At 39.9% G+C, this 20262-nt stretch overlaps 2 pseudogenes; both read left to right on the forward strand.

Annotated features, from left to right (window-relative positions):
- Nucleotides 1-431: 431 nt before the first annotated feature.
- Nucleotides 432-20022, forward strand: LOC129024208 (cancer/testis antigen 55-like; annotated as a pseudogene).
- Nucleotides 16900-16995, forward strand: LOC129025626 (small nucleolar RNA U3; annotated as a pseudogene).
- Nucleotides 20023-20262: the final 240 nt, after the last annotated feature.

Here is a 20262-nt window from a genome sequence, read left to right on the forward strand (position 1 = left end):
TAGTATTTTCACAGGATGACAAAAGGGCGACACCAAACATCACATAATAAAATATATGATACGTTGGAAGGCAACAAATGCTATGGAAAAATATAGCAAGACAAGAGGGATCCACAGTGCTGGGCATGGTGGGTTGGATTGCACTTTACAATAGCATGGTCAGAGTAGCCCTCATTGGAAAGCAATAGTTGGGAAAGATGTTGGAGTTAGCCAGGCAGCTATTTTGGAGAGAGTCATTCAGATGGAGGGCTTAGTTTGTGCAAAGGCCGTACAGCAAGACTGTGCCTGATGTGTTCAAGGAAAACCCAAGTGGTTGGAGCAGAGGCAGTGAGAGTTAGAAGAGTAGGAATTATGGACGGACAGGTAATAGATGTTCAGGCTGCGTGTGGCCTTTTGGGGCACTGGAATATCTCTGGCTTTTATTGTCCATGATGTGTAAAATCCCTGAAAGGTTTGGAGCCTTCCAGGGATCACTCCAGGTGCTTGGCTGTGAACAGGATGGAAGAGGTCAGGGCATGAAACAAGAAGAACAGTTTGGATGATTCTGATGCAATCCATGGGCACTGTGGGTGAAACCCTATCTTTCCTATCCTGCAGTGAGCACAGGCAAAATCTTTGCCAAAGATGATCATCTGGATGAAGGGATCAGTTGAAGGATATCTATGGCTCAAAATATAACACAGCTGTGTTAATTTACTAAGAAGGCCACAACACATTACTACAACTGGGTGGCTTAAAACGACAGAAATTTATTCTCTGGCAGTTCTGCAGGCTACGTGTCTGAAATCCAGGTGTCAGTGAGGCTGGTTCCTTCTGGCAAGCTCTGAGGGAGAGTCTATTTCAAGATTCCGTAGGTTGCCAGTAGTCATTGGTCGGCTTTCCTTGGGTTGTAGATGCATCAGTCGTACCTCTTCCTCCTTCATCCCATGGTGCTCTTCTCCGTGTGTCTATGTGACTAATATCCCTCTTCGTATAAGGACACCACTCACTGGATTAGGGGTGTATGATTAATCCTAATGCTGTAGGACCACATCTTAACTTGATTTTTTTTTTTTCAAAGACTTTATTTCCAAATAAGGTCACATTCACAGATACCGGTACTCAGACCTAGAGCACATCTCTTTCGGGGCAAAATTCAACCCACAACAACTGCTCTTGTACATTTTGGTTACTCCAATATTCTACGATTGTCAATAAAAAATTAGGACACACAGATAGGCAGACATTTCCTCTTATTTCCTGGGAAAACAAAGTCCGTGAGACAGGAGCTCCTCTGTGAACTTCCTGGCTTCCTCTCCCTTCTCTCTTGTAACAATGGAAGGATATCTCAGCCCCTACCCAGGGCTGACCCTTCACTGAGCACATGGAACCATTCTCTTGACACATTTTCTCTGAGGATGTTGCTTCTATTGCTATTGCCTCTCTTCCTCCTGCGTCAACAATAATTTTTTATCTTTGGCTCTAATGGAGTAACATGCAAACATACACAAGAATCACCCATCTTAAAAACTTCACAGACAAATAACTCCCATCTTAAAAATGTACATAAATAAATAAGCTTCCTTGGCCTCATTTCCCCTTCAGTCCCATTCCTCTGTATCCTGTCCCCCACAGCAAATGCTATTTCAAGAATCACCTCTGCTCACTTCCTGAGCTCCCATTCCCTCTTTATTCCTCTGGCAACAGGCTTTAACCCACCTCATGTCCCTAATTTGCTCTTAAGATACAGGAAACTTCCAGGTCACCAAATCCAGTGGTCAATATACTAGGCTCGCATCACTCAACTTCTTAGTGTTTGACCCAGTTGTAGACTCCCCATTTCTTGAAATAAGTTCTTCGGTCTTCTGTGTGACAACCCTCTCCCAGAAAGGCTCCTTCTCAGCCTCTTTTGTGAGCTCTTTCCTCTATCACAATCCCACAAGAGTGCTCCAGGGCCCAGGCCCTGAATGGCTTCTCTATCCACACGTCAGCCCCATGGCATCTAAATGCAGGTAACTCCCAGTCCCATATATATACTGAGTCACACACATATTTGTCCTGTAGACATCTCAAGGGTAAGGTGTCCAAAATTTCACATGTCCGGAACTTCTCCCAACCCCTGAACCTCCCTTAATCTGCTCCATCTCAGACGATGTCAGCTCAGTTCACACAGTGGGTAACATCATATCCCTGCCATAACCCTTAGTTTTCTCCATTTTCTTTACACACTCCATGCCATCCATCAGCAAAAACTATCAATCCCTTGAAAACATACCTGTAGTCTCAGCACCTAAAACAAATGATTAAAAAAAACTTCACTGGGTCAAGTTTTTTAGTTTCCATCATGGCAGAGAAGAAAGCAGAAAGAACAAAAGAGACAGCAGCCACTCAGACACTTAAAAATATGCCCAAAACCCTTCCATGTGTCCCTGCTGGCAGAAACAGAGCTAATAACGGACGCTGCAGTGAGAGAGTGCTGCTAAGGAATAGCCTTAGAAAGAGCTAAGAAATCGCCTTCTCTGCAAACAGAAGCTTCAGGTAGGAATCTATCTTCTCTGGCAGAGAAGCTACAGGTAGATTCCAGCACCAGGAAGACAGGTCCCTGTTGAGAGAATACTGCAGAACAAAGAAGGGGCTCTTCTATACAACCCCCTTGAAACTTCGTGAATGATCTTTTGTGGCAGGAGGTGCCTTCAGAGTCTGGGAACACATCAGATAAGAAATGGCTGCTGGGCCTGAATGTCATGGGATGAATTCCGCTGGGACACAGAGTAGCTGTGTGCCCCCTCTTTCCTGTTTGTGTCCCTGACTTGGCTGTAGAATGGACACGACGCTACGGGACTTCTTTCATAGGATTCTTTGTGAGCATTAAATGACGTGTGTGTCCCAAGGCCCTTTGCCCAGTGCTTGGCATATACAAGTGCTGGACACAAAGTAGATTAACAGTAATTCTGAACAGGGATGCCATGCACCCCATTAAACCTTCTCGTGTTTTAACTGTCTCCCATGAACAAAATGCACACCTTCACAAGTATCCATGCAGCAACCATTCAGTGCCAGATTCCAGCACAGATATAACCATGTGATTCACCTTCTTGGCTTCTAATGACCTGCATGTTTCACCCTCAAATCAGGGAGACTGACTCCGACTGAAAATATTGAAAACCATCTGTCCGTGGTCACTGCCATCAAAAACCTCCTATCACAAACACTTGCTTACTTTTCTTTCTGTCACTAACTGCTATACAGAAATTCTTACTTATCCATATGCTTATCAGAGTATTTATTGTCTGTCTCTTCCCGCTTGTATGTCAGCTTCATGACTGCAGAGCTTTTGTACGTGTTTCCTTTTTCCATCTGCTGGGCCTTCAGCATCTAGAACAGTGCTGGGCATATGGTAGGTTCTCAATAAATACCACAGCAATTAATTGAATCAGAAAAGGGTAACATCCTGAACCATTCCAGGCAACCTGAGAAAGGATCTGGTTTTAAGGCAATTCACACCAAATCTGAATACTTTGCTTTCCTACATGCATCTATCTAAACAGGATTTGGCCTCATTCAGGATAATGTTACAGTTGGCTGTAAACATAAGAGCTGCAGTTCAGAAGACATTAGATCCCAGCTCAACTCAGCTGTTTCCTGGCTTTGCAAACTGTCCCCAGGAGTCTGACCACAGGAGCAACTTATTACAAAAATCGTCTAATAAATTTGGTTCTCTTGCATATCAGTGACTCAGCCTCACTTATGTACATGCATTGCACCATGGAATAAAATGTTACTCCTTCCATTACAAAAGCTACACTGGAAATAAGTGTTGGACTAGTGTTTAGACAAACATTTCTGTAATAATAGAGTGACAAGGCTTTAGATGACATGTACCAATAAGTATGTTATTCATTATGATTTAATAGATGGAGAAAATTTCCATCCATGGGAAGTTTGGGATCCTCATGGGATAGGAGTTTTCCCAATCCATATCTTTGTTTTTCAAAACTCAATGAGTGTATGGATTGCTTCTATTTGTCACAGAATGTCAATGTCAGCTCTGTGTTGTCTTAGCTTGGTCTGCTAAAAGACAATACCACGGACATTTATATCGCACAGTTTTGAAGGCTAGAAGGTCCAAGAATAAGGTGCTGACTGATTCGGTTCCTGGTGAGGGCCCTCCTTCTGGCTTGAAGATGGTCACCTTCTGGCTATTTCCTTCCATGGAGGAGAGGGAGAAAATGCTGTCTTCTCTTCCTCTACTTCTAAGGATACAAATCCCATTATGGGACTCTAGTCTCATGACCCCATCTAAGCCTAATAGCCTCCCAAAGGCCCCACCTCCATATATGATTACATCGGGAATTATGGCTTCAACGAAGAAATTTTAGGGGAACACAGATTTTCAGTCCCCCAGCCACTGTGAGGGATGTTCTTTATGCTGTCAGAATAACCTGTACCTTTTATTTCCTTTTCTTTCTTTCTTTCTTTTTTTTTTTTTTTTTTTTTTTTTTTTTTTTTTGATATGGAGTCTCCTTTTGTTGCCCAGGCTGGAGTGCAGTGGCACGTTCTTGGCTCACTGCGACCTCCGCCTCCTGGGTTCAAGAGATTCTTCTGCCTCAGCCTTCCCGAGTAGCTGGGACTAAGGTGCATGCAACCACGCCAAGCTAATTTTTTTGTGTGTATTTTTTAGACGAAGTTTCACCACTTTGGCCAGGCTGGTCTCAAACACATGACCTCAGGTGATCTGCCTGCCTCAGCCTCCGAAAGTGCTGAGATTACAGGCGTGAGCCAATGTGCTCGGTCATTTTTTGTTTCCTTTCAATGGAACTTCAAAAATAATATGCTTTTCACCCTTTGTATATACAGTAGCCCTTCAACTATACAGAAGATTAGTGAATGAAGTTTCTAATCCACATATTTAGGGTTAACTGGAGCAATGCTCTGAGGAAGTGAAATTGCTGTAGGATGAGGTTGCTCCAGCAAGGTGCACTCCCTTCCCCCTCTTATGAGATGAAAACAAGTGCTAACTCATCTGAGTCCTCACTTGTGGATGTTTAGACTGATAGGCCTTAACCAACCCCAAGACTTCACTCTTCTGGCCAGGCCAGCAGCTCTGGAAAGAATCTCATGAAGCACTTAACCCAGGCTGTTCTGGGTGACTATTACAATGAAGTGGTGACTAAAAGTCAGTTCTGTGAGGAGTTCCACAGGCAACAGAGAGCCTTTTTTCTAGCCCTCCCTTCCCTGTAGAGCAGGGCACCCAAGTTTAGGAAGGTAGGCATGGAGCCTGCCAAAAATGGTTCCAAGGAGGCCTCCTGTAAGCCAGGGTCCATGAGAAGAGGGAATTAGAGAACAGATGGAAGGCTGTCCACAGTAGGAGAGCATATACAGCAGGATTGTGCAAATAAGTAAATACACGAAGGATAATGGAAGGTCAGTTTCTCCAAAGCTGAGAAGGAAACAATACATGTGGAAAGGTGGAAAGAGGAAAATATAGAATAAACTCCATATTCCTGGGCTGGTAATGGAGGCGTACGTGCAACCTCAGGTTTGCCAATAGATATAAGAGCTTCAATTTGAAACATTGTATTCTCCAACACCAAGGGAACAGGGATCCTTGTAAATAGGGCTGATTAAGTAGAATTTGAAATTTTGACAAAACAGACAACTACACACTAAGCATAACAAAGAGGAGTTGTTTACATTCATAGAACATATCCCCTTGGTAGATGTATAATTAAAGTTTTATGCATCTCACAAGAGGAGTGAAATGATGAACCAGAACCTCTAAAAGCTACAGGTGGTTAGAGGATGAAACCAAAATCATGATGAGAGACTTCAAGGTGCCGTTTTGATTAACAGTATGCATAATCATGATGAGAAGAACACTAGGTACAATCTATTGGTCCCTGATTAGGCTCCAGTTACCTAAACAGAACTTTATGTTTTGAGAATCATTGCAGGCATCAGGCCAGAATTGGCAGAAGGGTCATAGTTTGCCAGATCCGGCTAAAGATCATTATCTTATTTCATTTTCTTCATTGCATGTATCCCTAAATGAGCTGAGAAGCATCTGATATCAGCACATCTGCAACACTTTCACGGTGTGCCAGTTGGAAGCTCCATGGCAGAACACTGGAGCCCCAGAAACTCGTGGTGACAGGTCCCTGTATATTCAAGCCAATTCTCTCCCACGTGGGAAAATCACATTTCTGTGGTGATTATGGCATGACTGATGAGTCGATCTACTTCAGTAGTGATGTTGTGACTGCCAAAGTGCCTCTAAAAGTTGGACAAAAATTAATGTGGTTGTGGAAGAAGATAGAATACTTTATGGATTGAGAGCAATCAAGGTGAGATGTGCATGAGTTTGGGAGTTGTGTCTTATCCCAGTGGGCTTTCTTTCTCCATCTTTCTTTTTTTTGTATTAATCCAACACCTCTACTGTGATCCGTAGAGTGGATGTAGACTGCAATTTGAAGCCCCACCCCTCTGGAGCTGTAGGTTCTTCTGTTCTAATATTTGTAGTGATTTCTGCTTTAAAACATAAAAATTACTTATCTATTCTTCTAATCTTTGAACAATATGGGTAACAATATTAATTATTGGACTCTAGATAATCCTGAAACTTCCTTTATCAGGTAAAAAAACGTTTTCTATAGTGTGCATTCATAGCAGTAGAATTGCTATGTGAAACCATGTGCCTTGTAAACATTTTAAAAAGAGCTTCATGGAGGTACAGTTCACAAACCACAGAACTCTCTTAAGGGTACAATTCAATAATATTTGGCAGATTTATAGAGTCCTGAGAACATCACCTGAGTCCAGATGTTTACCCATTCAGTGGCTACTATGAAATTATTCTTTAGCTCTACTGTACTAATTGATTCTCTCAGCAATAGGCGGTGAGACTGCCTCTCTGCCCATATAGGCAAGGACAACAATATTATCAATCTGAAATCTTTGCAAATATGAGAAGGGGAAAGCAGTCTCATCGTTCATTTGGAATTATTAAGGATCTTAATGAGATTACAGCAAGTTTCCTTTCTTAGACCTACTTATATGTTAGGAAAATTTACCGCTATCTCTATGGTAGGAAAATTAGATTTGTAATAGGAAAGTTTGTATATGACGTCCTTGTAGTATTTCCTCTAATACCATCTTTTTTCTTTGCTTTATGTCTTTCATTCTTTTACAGCCTTATTGAGACATAAGTCACGTGATTCACCTTGCGATTCACCCATCTACAGGGTACAAGCCAGTGGTTTTTAGATTGTTCGCAGAGTTAGGCAACCATCACCACAAACAACTTTAGAACATTTTCGTCACTGTAAAAGGAAGCTCCATAACCATTCATAGTCTTCCCCTTTCTCCCCGATCCCCCAACTGTCCCCTCCCCCTACAACATCCAGCCCCTGGAAATCACTTATCCATTTTCTGTTTGTATATATTTGCCCATTCTGGACAGTTAAAAAAGGTTCCTTCTATATAACTGTAATGATATGTCCTTTCACCAACATCTCCTCATTCCTCCATCCACCCTAATAACCCAAGCATCTGGCAACCACCATTCTACTCTACACTTCTATGAGGTCAAATTTTTATATTCTGCACGTGAATGAGACCATGCAGTTATTTGTATTTGTGTGACTGGCTTATTTCACTTACATATCGTTCTTCAGGTTCATCCATGTTATCCCAAATGGCAAGATTTTGTTCTGTTTTATGGCTGAATAGTATTCCATTGTGTATTTATACCACATTTCCTTTATCCACTCATCCATAGATGGACACTTAGATTGCTTTTGTTTCTTGGCTATTGTGAATAGGGCTACAATAAACATGGAAGTGCTGACATCTCTTTGACACACTGATGACACTCTCTTTGGATACATGCTCAGTAGAGGGATTCATGGATTCATGTGACAGTTCCATTGTTAAAATTTTGGCGACCCTCCATACTGTGTTCCATAATGGCTGTAACAATTTACATCCCACCAACCGTGCATAAAGGTTCCAATTTCTCCACATCCTTGCCAACACTTGTTATCTCTTGTCTTTTTAATGTTAGCCACTCTTACATGTGTTAGGCAGTATCTCTGTGGTTTTGATTTGCATTGCCCTGATGATTAGAGAAGGTGAGGATTTTTTTATGTTCATTGTCCGTTTGTATGTCTCATTTTGAGAAATGTCTATTCAGGTCTTTTGCTCATTTTTAATAGGATTTTTTTTCTTGCTATTGAGTTGGAGTTACTCATACATTTTGGAAACTGACCCCTTACTAGATGTATAGATTGTCAATGTTTTTCCTATCCTATAGATTGTCTCTCCACTCTTTGATCATTTCTTTTGTGGTGCAGAACCTTTTTAGTTCAATGTAATCCCATTTGTGTGTTTTTCCTTTTGTTGTCTTTACTTTGGAGGTCCTATTTTTAAAAATTGTTGCCCAGAACAATGTCATGGAGCTTTTCTCCCTATGTCTCCTTCTAGTAGTTTCATAGCTTTGGGTCTTCATTTTAAAGCTTTAAATCATTTTGAGTTGATTTACATATGTGCTGAGAGATAAGGGTGGAAATTCATTTTTCTCAGGTGAGTATCCAGTTATTTTCAACATCATTTATTGAAGAGACCGTACTTTCTCAACATTGTGTGTTCTTGGGCCTTTTGTCGAAAATCAGTTGACTGTAAAAGCACGGATTTCTTTCTGGTCTGTGTATTCTGCTCCATTGGTTGAAGTATCTGCTTTTATACTGGTACCAAGCTGTTATGCTTACTGTAGCTTTGTCATATGTTTTGACATCAAGTAGTGTGATGCCTCCAGCTTTGTTCTTTGTATTCCAGACTGCTTCAGCTATCTGGAATCTTTCATGGTTCCATACAGATTTTAGTAGTGTTTCATCTATTTCCAAGAAGAATGTCATTGGTATTTTTATAGCAGTTGTATTGGATCTGTAGATTGCTTTAGGTTATGGACACTTTAACAATATTTATTCTTCCTGTCCATGAACACATGATATATTTCCATTCATTCCTGCCTCATTCAATTTCCTTTGTCAATGGTTTACTGTTTTCAGTGTTGCAATCCTTCACCTTCTTGGTTAAATTTATTCCTATTCTATTTTTTGAATTTTTTGTAAATGGGATTGTTTCTTGATATCTTTCTCAGATAGTTCATTATTGGTGTATAGAAACGCTACTGATTCTTGTATGTTGGTTGTGTATCATGCCACTTTCCTGAATTTGTTTATTAGACCTAGTAGCTTTTTGGTGGTGTCTTCAGGGTTATTTATATGTAAGAACTTCCAGTCTGCAAAAAGGGCCAATCTAAATTCTTCCTTTTGAATTTAGATGCCTTTTGTTTCTTCTTGTCTAATTTCTCTGGCTAGTACTTCCAGGACTATGTGCGATAGAATGGGCAAAAGTGGGCTTTCTGTCTTGTTCTAGGTCTACAGGAAAAGCCTGCAACATTTCCCCATTCAGTATGATGTTACCTGTGGGTTTATCATATACGACCTTTATTGTGTTGAGGTGCACTCCTCCTATACCTAATTTGTGGAGCTTTTATCACGTAGGGATGTGGAATTTGGTTAAATGCTTTTCCTGCTTAAATTGGAATGATCCTATGGCTTTTGTGCTTTATTCTGTTCATGCGATATGTCACATTTATTTATTTGTGTATGTTGAAACTTCCTCACATCCCACGGATGGATCCCTCTAGATCATGGTGAATGATGTTTTTAATGTGCTGTTGAATTTGGTTTACTAATACTTTCTTAAAGATTTTTGCAACTGTGTTCATCAGGAATTTTGGCACGTTGTTTTTTCAGTTTTCTCTTCTTTGTGTTTCTTTGTCTGGGTTTTCTAGCAGGGTAATATTATGTGATAGAATGCATTTGGATGTGTTCCTTTCTTGTCGGTTTTTTTGAAATAGTTTTAAAAGTATAGCTATTAATTCTTCTTCTTTATACAGAAATTTTGGTAGTATTAGGAAGGGAAGCCATTCTGTCTTAGACTTTTCATTGATGGGGGATTTTTTTATTACTGAATCACTTTCCTTACTCGTTAATTGTCTGAACAGATTTTCCATTTCTTCACTATTACATCTCGGTAGGCTGTATGTGTACAGGAATGTATCCATTTCTTCTAGCTTGTCCTATTTGTAGGCAGATGATTGTTACAATAGTCCTTATGATCCGTTTTATTTTGGTGATGTCAGTTGTACTATCCCCTTTTTCATCTTTGATTTTATTTATTTGAATATTCTCCCTTTTTTCCTTTAGTCTAGCTAAAATTTTGTTGATTTGGTTTACCTCTTCGAGAAAACAACTGATTGTTTCATTGATATTTGTATTGTTCTCCTCATGTCTATTTGATTTATTTCTGCTCTTACCTTTATGATTTCTGTCCTCCTACTTTGGATTGCATTTTTTTTCTTTTTTTTTCTAGTTATTCAAGGTGGAGTGTGAGGTTGTTTATTTAAGATGTATCTTTTCTTTTGAGGTAGGCTTTATTGATGTAAACTTCACTTTTAGAATTGCTTTTGCTGTATTTCATGGGTTTTTTTTATGTTGTGCCTTCAGTTTCCTTTATCTCAAGAAATGTTAACCCTTCACTTTTAATTTCCTCATTGACCCATTAGTTATTTAGGAGCATGTTGTTTAATTTCCATCCACTTCTAAAGTTTCCAAAGTTCCTAATTTTATTCACTTCTAGTATTTTACCATTGTGGTTAGAGAAGTGATTTGATATTGTTTCAAACTCCTTTAATTTCCTAAGACCTTTTTTATGACCTGTGGGCAGCAAGCCACCCAGGTGCTGAGGCAAGAGACTGAGGACACGAGCTGTTCCAGTATAATAAAATATAAAACAAGAATAGTTATGCAAGATATAGATCTTAGATATGATTATATATGAATATCATTAATCATTAGTTTGTAGCAATTACTCTTTATTCCAATATTATAATAATCCTCGCTCTATAACCATAACCTAGGAAAAACCAGGCCATCCAGAGATAGGAGCTGAGGGGACATAGTGAGGAGTGACCAGAAGACAAGAGTGCGAGCCTTCTGTTATGCCCAGACAGGGCCACCAGAGGGCTCCTTGGTCTAGCGGTGACGCCAGCCTCTGGGAAGACGCCCGTTGCCAGGCAGACCGTGGTCTAGCGGTAGCCTCAGTGTCAAGAAAAAACACCGGCTACTTAGCGGACCAGGAAAGGGAGTCTCCCATTCCCCCGGGGAGTTTAGAGAAGACTCTACTCCTCCACCTCTTGTGGAGGGCCTGACATTAGTCGGGCTCACCTGCAGTTATCCGGAGGCCTAACCGTCTCCCCGTGATGCTGTGCTTCAGTGGTCATGCTCCTAGTCTGCCTTCATGTTCCATCCTGTACACCTGGCTCTGCCTTCTAGATAGCAGTAGCAAAATTAGTGAAAGTACTAAAAGTCTCTAATAAGCAGAAATAATGGTGTAAGTTGTTTCTCTCTTTGTCTCCTCTCTCTCTCTCTGCCTTGGCTGCCAGGCAGGGAAGGGCCCCCTGTCCAGTGGACATGTGACCCACGTGGCCATACCTATGATTGGAGATGACTCATTCTCCTTATCCTGCCCCTTTGTCTTGTATCCAAGAAATATCAGTGCAGCCTGGCATTTGGGGCCACTACTGGTTTCCGTGACTTGGTGGTAGAGGTCCCCTGGGCCCAGCTGCCTTTTCTTTTATCTTTGTCTTGTGTCTTTATTTCTACATTCTCTCTTCTCCACACACGGGGAGAGACTCACCGACCCTGTGGAGCTGGACCCTACAATGACCTTCCCCATAATCTATGCTCCAGTATGTTCCACATGCAGTTGGAAAGAATACATGTTTTGCAGAATTTGGACGGAATATACTGTAATGACTATTAGGTCCATTTGGTCTGGAGTGCAGATAAATCCGACTTTTTTGGGGGTCAGTGTTCTGTCAGGACAATCTGTTCATTGCTGCAAGTTGGGTGTTGAAGTCCCCTAATATTATTGCATTGCACTCTATCTCACCATTTAGACCTTGATATTGGCTTCATATATTTAGGTGCTGCTATGTTGGGTGCATATTTTTGGAAATCATTATAGCCTCTTCATGAATTGACCCCTTCACCATTATATAATGACCTTCTTGGTCTCTTTTTACAGTTTGTGATTTAAACCCTATTTTATTTGAAATCAGTTTAGCTGCTCCTGTTCTCTTTTGGTTTCCCTTTACATGGAAGAATATCTTTTTTCATGTCTTCACTTTCAGTTTACGAATGTCCTTAAAGGAGAAGTGGGTCTCTCATAGGTTTGGTTGTTGTTGTTGTTTAAATCCATTCAGCTACTCTGTGTATTTTAGTTGAAGAATGTCATCCATTTCTATCAAGTTAATTATTGATAGGTAAGGATTTACTGTTGTCATTTAGATAACATTTTTCTATCTATTTTGTAGGTAATTTCTTCCTTTCCTCCTCTTTTACTGTTTTCCTTGATGGATAAGAGATTTTTCTCTATTAGTATGTTTTGTTTTCTTTATTTGTTTTAATGTGTCTATTACAGGATTTTTTCTTTGTGGATAGCGTGAGGCTTACAAAAACATAATCACGGCAGTTTATTTTACTGATAACATAATTTTGATCACAAAATACAAACACTGTACCATTTAACTCCACCCCCGGATTTTGAGTTCTCTATTTTACACTTTACAACTTTTTACATTTTATATCCTTTAACAAATTATTGCAATTATTTTATTTTTACTAGTTCAGGTCTCTATCCATTACATGAAAGATATAAGTGATCTGGAAACCACCATTACCTTATTAGAGTATTCTGAATTTGTGTAGTTACGTTTACTGGTGAGTTTTGTACCTTCAGATGTTTTTGCGTTACTCATTAGCGTTCCTTATGTCAGTTGGAAGAACTCTCCTTAGCATTTCTTGTAAGACAGTTGTGGTGGTGAGGAAGTTTCTCAGCTGTGATTTCTCTGTAAAAGTCTTTATCTCCCCTTCACTGCTGGGTACATTATTCTTGGTTAGAGATTTTTTTCCTTGTGTTCCTAAAGTATACTATACTACTCTCTGCTGGCCTATTATGCTTCTGCTGAGAAGTCTTGTGGTAGGCATATTGGAAGTGCCTTGTATACGATTCGCTTCTTTCCTCTTGCTGCTTTCCGGATCCTCTCATTATCTTTCAACTTTGACAGTTTGATTTTAATATGTCGTGGGGTAATCTTATTTGGATTGTATCTGAATGCAGAACTTTGGTCGTCCAGTACCTAGATGTTTGTAACTTTCTGTGGGTTTAGTTGGCTCTCCATTATTATTTTTTAAATAATCTTTCTACCACTGTTTCAATCTCTCCTCCCTCTTGAATGTGAGAGATTCATACTATTGCTCTGCTGATAATTGTCCCAGAAATTCAGTAAGTTTTTATATTCATTTCGTATCCTTCCTTTTTCTTTTGTCTCCTCTGACTGTATATTTTCAATGAAGCTGTCTCCAAGTTTACAGATTCTTTCTTTTGCTCGATCAATTGTCCTCTGGATGTTCTCTATTGTGTACTTCCTTCATTGTGTTTTTTGATTTCAGGATTTGTTTGGGTTTTTAAATTCCTTCAATCTTTCTCTCAAATTACTCTGTTAAATTCTGAATCATTTCTCTGTAATTGTTTTCAAGGTTCACAGAGCATGCTGAAAATAGATATTTTGAATTATTTATTAAACAACTCATACATTCCTATCTCTCTAGGGTCAATTACTGGCATCTTGTTTTGTCAGTTTGGTGATGTCATGTTTTCCTTATTGTTCTTGATCTTTGTGATCATGTGTTTATATCTGGGTATTGATGAAGTAGGTATTCATTTTAGTCTTTACAGTCTAGCTTTTGGGGGACATCCTTTGGCACTAAGCCTGTCCAGAAACTCTATATAGGTCTCTTTTGGTCCTTATGCTTGTGAACACTACAGCTATTGAAGCACTAGGGAGCTTCCTAATCACAGGGACACAGCAACAGATGGCGCAATGGCATGCATTCCCTTAGCTATTGAGGCTAGTGGCTTGCGAGACTGGAATCCAAGGCTCCACTCATTCACTGAGGACTCGCTGTTGCTGTAGATTATTCTGAGCATAAGGTCACTGGAATAACTCAGCAGAGATTTGGGCCAGATATTGAGTTTGTTTTGCTATGGCTGTGGCTTCCTGTCAGGTGCCAGGATGAGACTAGAGACTCTGTCCACAAGTACCACTTTGGAGTCAGTGGCCATGGGCGTCTGTCAAGTGATGGCGTATATGTGTGACAGGCCTGATATTAGGTTCCCAGGCAATGTCCTATGCTTGCTACTCTCTCTCTCCTCTGGGTGGATGGTATCTCTCTCTATGCTGTGCTGTTGAAGGTTGGGGAAGGGGTGATGTGGGTAATGTGAAACTGTCTTTACTACCCTCTTCAATGCATCTTTTCTTTTTCATGCTATAACTGGGTACCGTGGTCTCTCACCTGGTTTCCTTCTGTCAAGTGATGGTATTTTCATAGAAGGATAGTTTTTCACATTGATGTTTCTGCAGGAGGACAATCACTGGAGAGTCCCATTTCTCCATCTTGCTCCCCTCCTCCTCCATCTGTTTAATTTTTACGTGCTATAAATATGTCCATCTTGTCCATGTGACTTCTGGGTTCAGGAAGTTTCCTTAGGCTAATTCTAACACACAATTTACACTAGTATTCACTTAGCTTTTCTTCTGAAAGTCTTTCATTTATTTACATCTAAAGATACAGTCAGCCTGGGTTTGCTTTCCGTGTGTACGACTGAGAGAAGGATGGGTGTCTTGTTTCACTACTGGCTATTTAGTTGCCCTGAACATTAACTGGATAATCCACTTTGCCCCCATTTTGTTGAAATGTCACTTCTGTCATACAACACATTATTGCAAACATTTCAATCTGTCTGTACCTGCTATTGTGTTGGTGGTATTTTCAAGGCATAAGAAACAGAGTTGGGAGCCATGAAACATGGGCAAGGTTTTAGTCTGCAGTATGTCTGTGAGTTGGTGTGGAGTCAAGGATCAGAGAGGTCCAAGGGTGCTGTGGATCATCCACTGGGATACTGACGGAAGTGGTGATAGATACGTGGATGGGAGGCTGGTGCCTCATTCCTTTATGACAGTGAGGGGAAAATAAACATCAGATTGGTATTGACAGTTGGAAAGACACCAGTTGAGAAATGGGAATAGCAGCAAACTAGGCTATTTTTAAAACCATGAAAAATTATTTACAACTCAGTGGCTCAACTCTCCATCAGAAGTCTCTGATCAGCAAATTCCAACCCTAGGAGTTTATCCTATAGTTAAGTCAGGCAAGTAGTCCAAATGCTATGACACAGGTGAAATGTCTAATTATGTGAAATTGGGTTAGTAAATTACAGCACATCCATTAATTGGGATTCCCTATGACTCTTTCCATCCTCTCTTGTTGTTTAAAAACTTTTGAGTTCATTTAATGTGATATTTTAATACTAATACAATGCTAATTTACTCTTAGAACAGGCATATATATACATACATATATATATATATATATGGCACAGACAAAAACATAGGAATCAACGTTACTGCCAAAATGTAGTCCCCGGTGATCTCTTAGTAATGGAATATGGATTATGGGGTAATTGCCTTTTGCTGTCTGCTTATCTGTTTTTTCCTTACTTTTAATACAATGAACTTGCATTATTATTGTAAGTTTTAAGGATTATAAAAGAAGGACTATTACACTTCCAATAAGGAAAAAGGTTTGTATGCCTCTCTATTGTAGATAAAGTAAAGCCCTAATTTGACTTGGTTATTGAAACTCCCCCGGTTGAAGTTATTGTTCCAACTTTATCTCGTGCTCCTCTCTCCTAGGCCTGGATCTCGGATGTTAGGATTTTGCTCCCTAGGCTCCTAAATTCTGTTGTATTTCCTGTCTTTCTCCCTGCTCCTCTACCCCTGTTTACAAGGTTACACCTCTATCTTCTTTCACAACCCAGCACTAGTCTGACTTCCCCCAAGCAATGCTCCTATTTTCTCCCTGTCTGAAATGTTCTCCATTTAGATGATTCATAGAAACCATCTTTGAACTAGTTTTATATCTTTCATCACAATCTGCTTATGACTACATATCTTTCCACCTTACTGTCATTTCACTGTGAATTTCTGCAGGCGAAGGAAGGATTTTTTTAATCTTGGAATCTAATGGTATGAGGACATTAAACTTGGGTATGCAATTAATGTTTTGGGATACATTTCACAATTCTTGAAGCACGCACATGACTTTTACTGTCATCTCAAGTCAATGGTCCATTTACCAAGTGAACTACATTCTCCAGTGTTTAGGATGGCTGTTGAAAATATTTTCGAATACAAGTGTTTTCATCATGTAAGTTCTCGTGTTTAAATTTGTATTGTTTTTGAAGTAACTCTTTCCTAAATCTTACAGGTGGATGTTGTGCCTCGCCATCTTTATGGTGCTGGACCCTCAGACTCAGGAACCAGAGTTTTAATTGGATGTGTTACTTCTGTATGTGCAGACATTATTTATATTAGTAACAGCATTTATTTCTCCATAGACATTGTTTCTGAAGGTAGGATTTACATTTTGAGATATATGATGTAGTTCTTAATTTTTTGAGAGGAGTTTAATCCTAGAACAACTCTTACAGTGTATGTGGCTTCAGTCAATGGCTCTTCAATGTTAGAGGCAGACCTTTCCAGTTGAAAATATGTACAATATAGGGGCAAATAGGCAGTATTATAAAATGTCTGCTGTCGTCTATTGTGTGTTCATTTGTTCAACGCCCTCAGTAATGCCTGGATATATTTTTCATTCACATAATAAATTAATTTCTAATCAAGAAAACAATCCTACAAGTACATAGAGACACTATTTTTAATACCCTTCAAAGACTATACTTGCAGGGATCATTTCTGTAGTTGGTTACTAGAGAAGTTTCTTGTCTGTAGTCGGTTATTAGAGATCTGTACCTAATTTTAAAAGAACACACTTCAAATGCTTCACATGTAGGATTGGAGATAGCGCCTTTTGGCTCTGTGTGTGTGTGTGTGTGTGTTGTTGAATTCTCTTTGTAATCAGCAGATGTGATCTAATATTTAGCTTATACCCAAAGATACACTTTTTTGTGTTATTTTTGTCTATTGCAGCAGCCATATAGCTTGGGTAAAAAAGGGGAGATTAGCTCCGCTTCCCCAGGCAGCTTGCTAGTTTGTTTTCTTGGGTGCAAAAGCAGGACTCTGACCTGAATTTTGTTTTAAGATGTTGACTCTGTCTGCTTTGTCGAGAAGAGACTATGAGAGGAAGGGTGGAGTCAGGAAATCAGTCAGGAAAACATTGTAATATTCCTGGTGAGAGATAATGGAGATGTGAATTAAAATGGAGAAGTGGAGAACCTGAGGATTGAATTGACTCCGGATATATTTTGAAGTTAGAGAAGAACCCAGGAGGTAATGGATTAGATCTTTGTTGTGGAGGAAAGATGAGTACAAGGTACCTCCAAAGTTTTTGGTTTGAGCAGTGGTGAGGGTGGAGTTGCCAGTTTGTGATATAGACGACTGAGGCAAACAAAAGTTGGTGAATATGGAGAATACCAACAACTCAGCTTTACACAGGTTAGATTGGTGTAAGCATATGGATAATTGACCCTGAGGTTGGTTAGAGCTGGAGGTATATACATTTTGGAGTTATTGGCCCATAGATGTACAGTAAACCCACACAAAAGAAATGTATGTAAATTAACAGAGACAGAGACAGAGACAGAGAGAGAGAGAAAGAGAGAAGAGGTCTAACACTGTGTCTTGTATCATTCTACAATGCTGGGTCCTAAGGTGAAGAAATGTTTCACTTTGTTGATATTGCTAGTTTTCTGGAGTCACTGTGGCAATGTACTGTCTCAGTTGCAGTTGGGATTTCCATTTGCTCTACATTCTTTCATGTACCTTTGTTATCCTGTGACTCACTTTTAACTTACTGTAAACTTCTGTTTGAAACTCAGTGGTCTTAACTGTAACCTGTAAGGCACATACTTAAGAGTTCATCAGCAGAACACAACACCAGGGGAAATTGATTCATTCTGAAAGTAACAACATTTCCTAGTGGTACTGCTACCACTACTACCAATCAACAGTTATTTGGTGGTTACTATGCACCAGCGATGATTCTGTGTGTATCGCACATATCAATTAATTCTCACAGCAGCTGTGTATCATGAAGGCTACTTATCGTGCTTCTCATTTTATAGATGAAGAAAACGAGGCACAGAGAAGTTAAGCACCTTGGCTAAGGTTGCCCACTGAGTGAGTGGCGGTGTCAAGATTCGAACGCGCGTGGCCAGGTTCAAACTTGTGCTCTTACCTACACGTTTGACTGCGTCTCACTAAGGAGTTGTGAACACAAACAGTTGTTTAGTAAATCCTGTGCTGCTCCCTCAGATTGGCTGTGATGCACGGTTCACACTTTGCTCCATTTAAATTTGTTAAATCAGTAGAGGAGAATCAATGCCTGAGGATTATAAACTTCTTTTTGAACTTAGAGATTTACAGTGTGTTTGTTTAAATATGCACAAAATGGACTTTAGATTTAGCAGAACTGACTTTAAAGTAGTACACTATCAAATAACATGTGAAATTAAACCTGACCTAGTTAAGAGATCATGACACTCACATTTCTCCATGGCTGTTTTAGATTTTGTGCCTTATAAAGGTGACTGGTTAAAAATTGAATATTCCACTGAACAAGGCTTCTCAAACTTCAAGGCAAGCTCTGTGAAGCCCACCCATTGCATTCATGTGCAAGTGGTAATTTCTTTCCTGTTGCTCCCATCATAAGTTTCTGCGAACCCTTCCTTTCATGGTAATTTTCATGCCCAGGATTGTGTTGGGTGTAATGGGAATTCCAGAAAATATGAAGACATACATTCTTTGCCAACAAGGCAGGATTTCCCAAAGGAAATAATTAGAAAATTATGAGGAACAACCACATGATTAGTTCTAAATTGTGCATTTTACTCGATACTCAAATGTTATTAGAATCTTCCAACAACAGGAAGAAGAAAAACAATCTTTGTGCCAGAAAACTGTAGGGAAAGAATGAACGGACTGTGTTGTGGGACTTGAGCTTACCAGTAAATGCTGAGAATGATTTGGTTATTAAAGCCTGGATATGCGCAGGCAATTCAAGGCAACAGAGGGTAATGGACATATTTTGGTAAATTTAGAGCAGGATTTCTCATCAGAGACCCAGGCCTCATTCCCAGAGAGTCTGATTTAATTGGTCTGAGGTGGAGCGTGGACATGGGTATTCTTACAAAGCACCCCTGGTGTTAGCAACGGGCCAACCAGCTTGGAAATCAATGATTTGCATCGAAGTGACCTGCACTCATGCAGGACCCAGGGTGAGGAGGTGCACAGCCGGTTACAGTGATTATTGGGCTTTTTCATAAGCACTTCCATTATTTATACTCACAGGTCTGCATTACTAGCGTACGTGGAAGAAATGGGGTGATAGATTATACTATCTTTTTCACCTTGGATTCTGTGAAACTTCCTGATGGATACGTACCTCAAGTAGATGATATCGTCAATGTGGTCATGGTGGAGAGCATTCAGTTCTGCTGTATTTGGAGAGCGGTTTCTATCACCCCAGCGCAAGAATCGTAATGACAAAGCATTTTCATTCTGTTTATCTTTCCTTTTATGAGCAGTAAAGGGGCTGGTTTAACTTAAAAGGTTAGCTTAGTAAGCCTAAATAGTATTCTACATATGACTTTTCTGGCAAATCTAATTGAGATACTGGCTAGTTCAATTGGACCATGAACCCAGCTTAGGGAAGTGCCTTATCAATTAAAAACCACGCTAAAATGACTCGCTAGTCACTGGAGGAAAGGAGTTCTTAATTAAAATGAACACTGCCATTAAATTTGAATTCCATATTTCCCATTAGCAGCAGCAGATTCCAGGATGACGGAGGCCTGGGACGGCCCAAAAGGGAACGTCGGAGCCAAAGCATTTAACTGAAAAGGCATCAGGGACAGCACGTTAAAGGGATGATTTAAAGTTACAATTTGACTTCAGTTTTGAGCCCCCTTTATGATGTCTGTACAATCTGTATTGTTCCATAGCCTCTTTCATCTTCTGTCACCCACATAACTTGCGATGTTTATTGTTTCAATATGTTCCTTCTTCCCCATGCTAGAATGTAAACTCCACAATGGCAGGATGTCTTCTGACCTGTTTTTTTTTTTTCTTTTTTC

This window comes from Pongo pygmaeus, chromosome X (assembly GCF_028885625.2).
Source record: "Pongo pygmaeus isolate AG05252 chromosome X, NHGRI_mPonPyg2-v2.0_pri, whole genome shotgun sequence".
Lineage (NCBI taxonomy): Eukaryota > Metazoa > Chordata > Mammalia > Primates > Hominidae > Pongo > Pongo pygmaeus.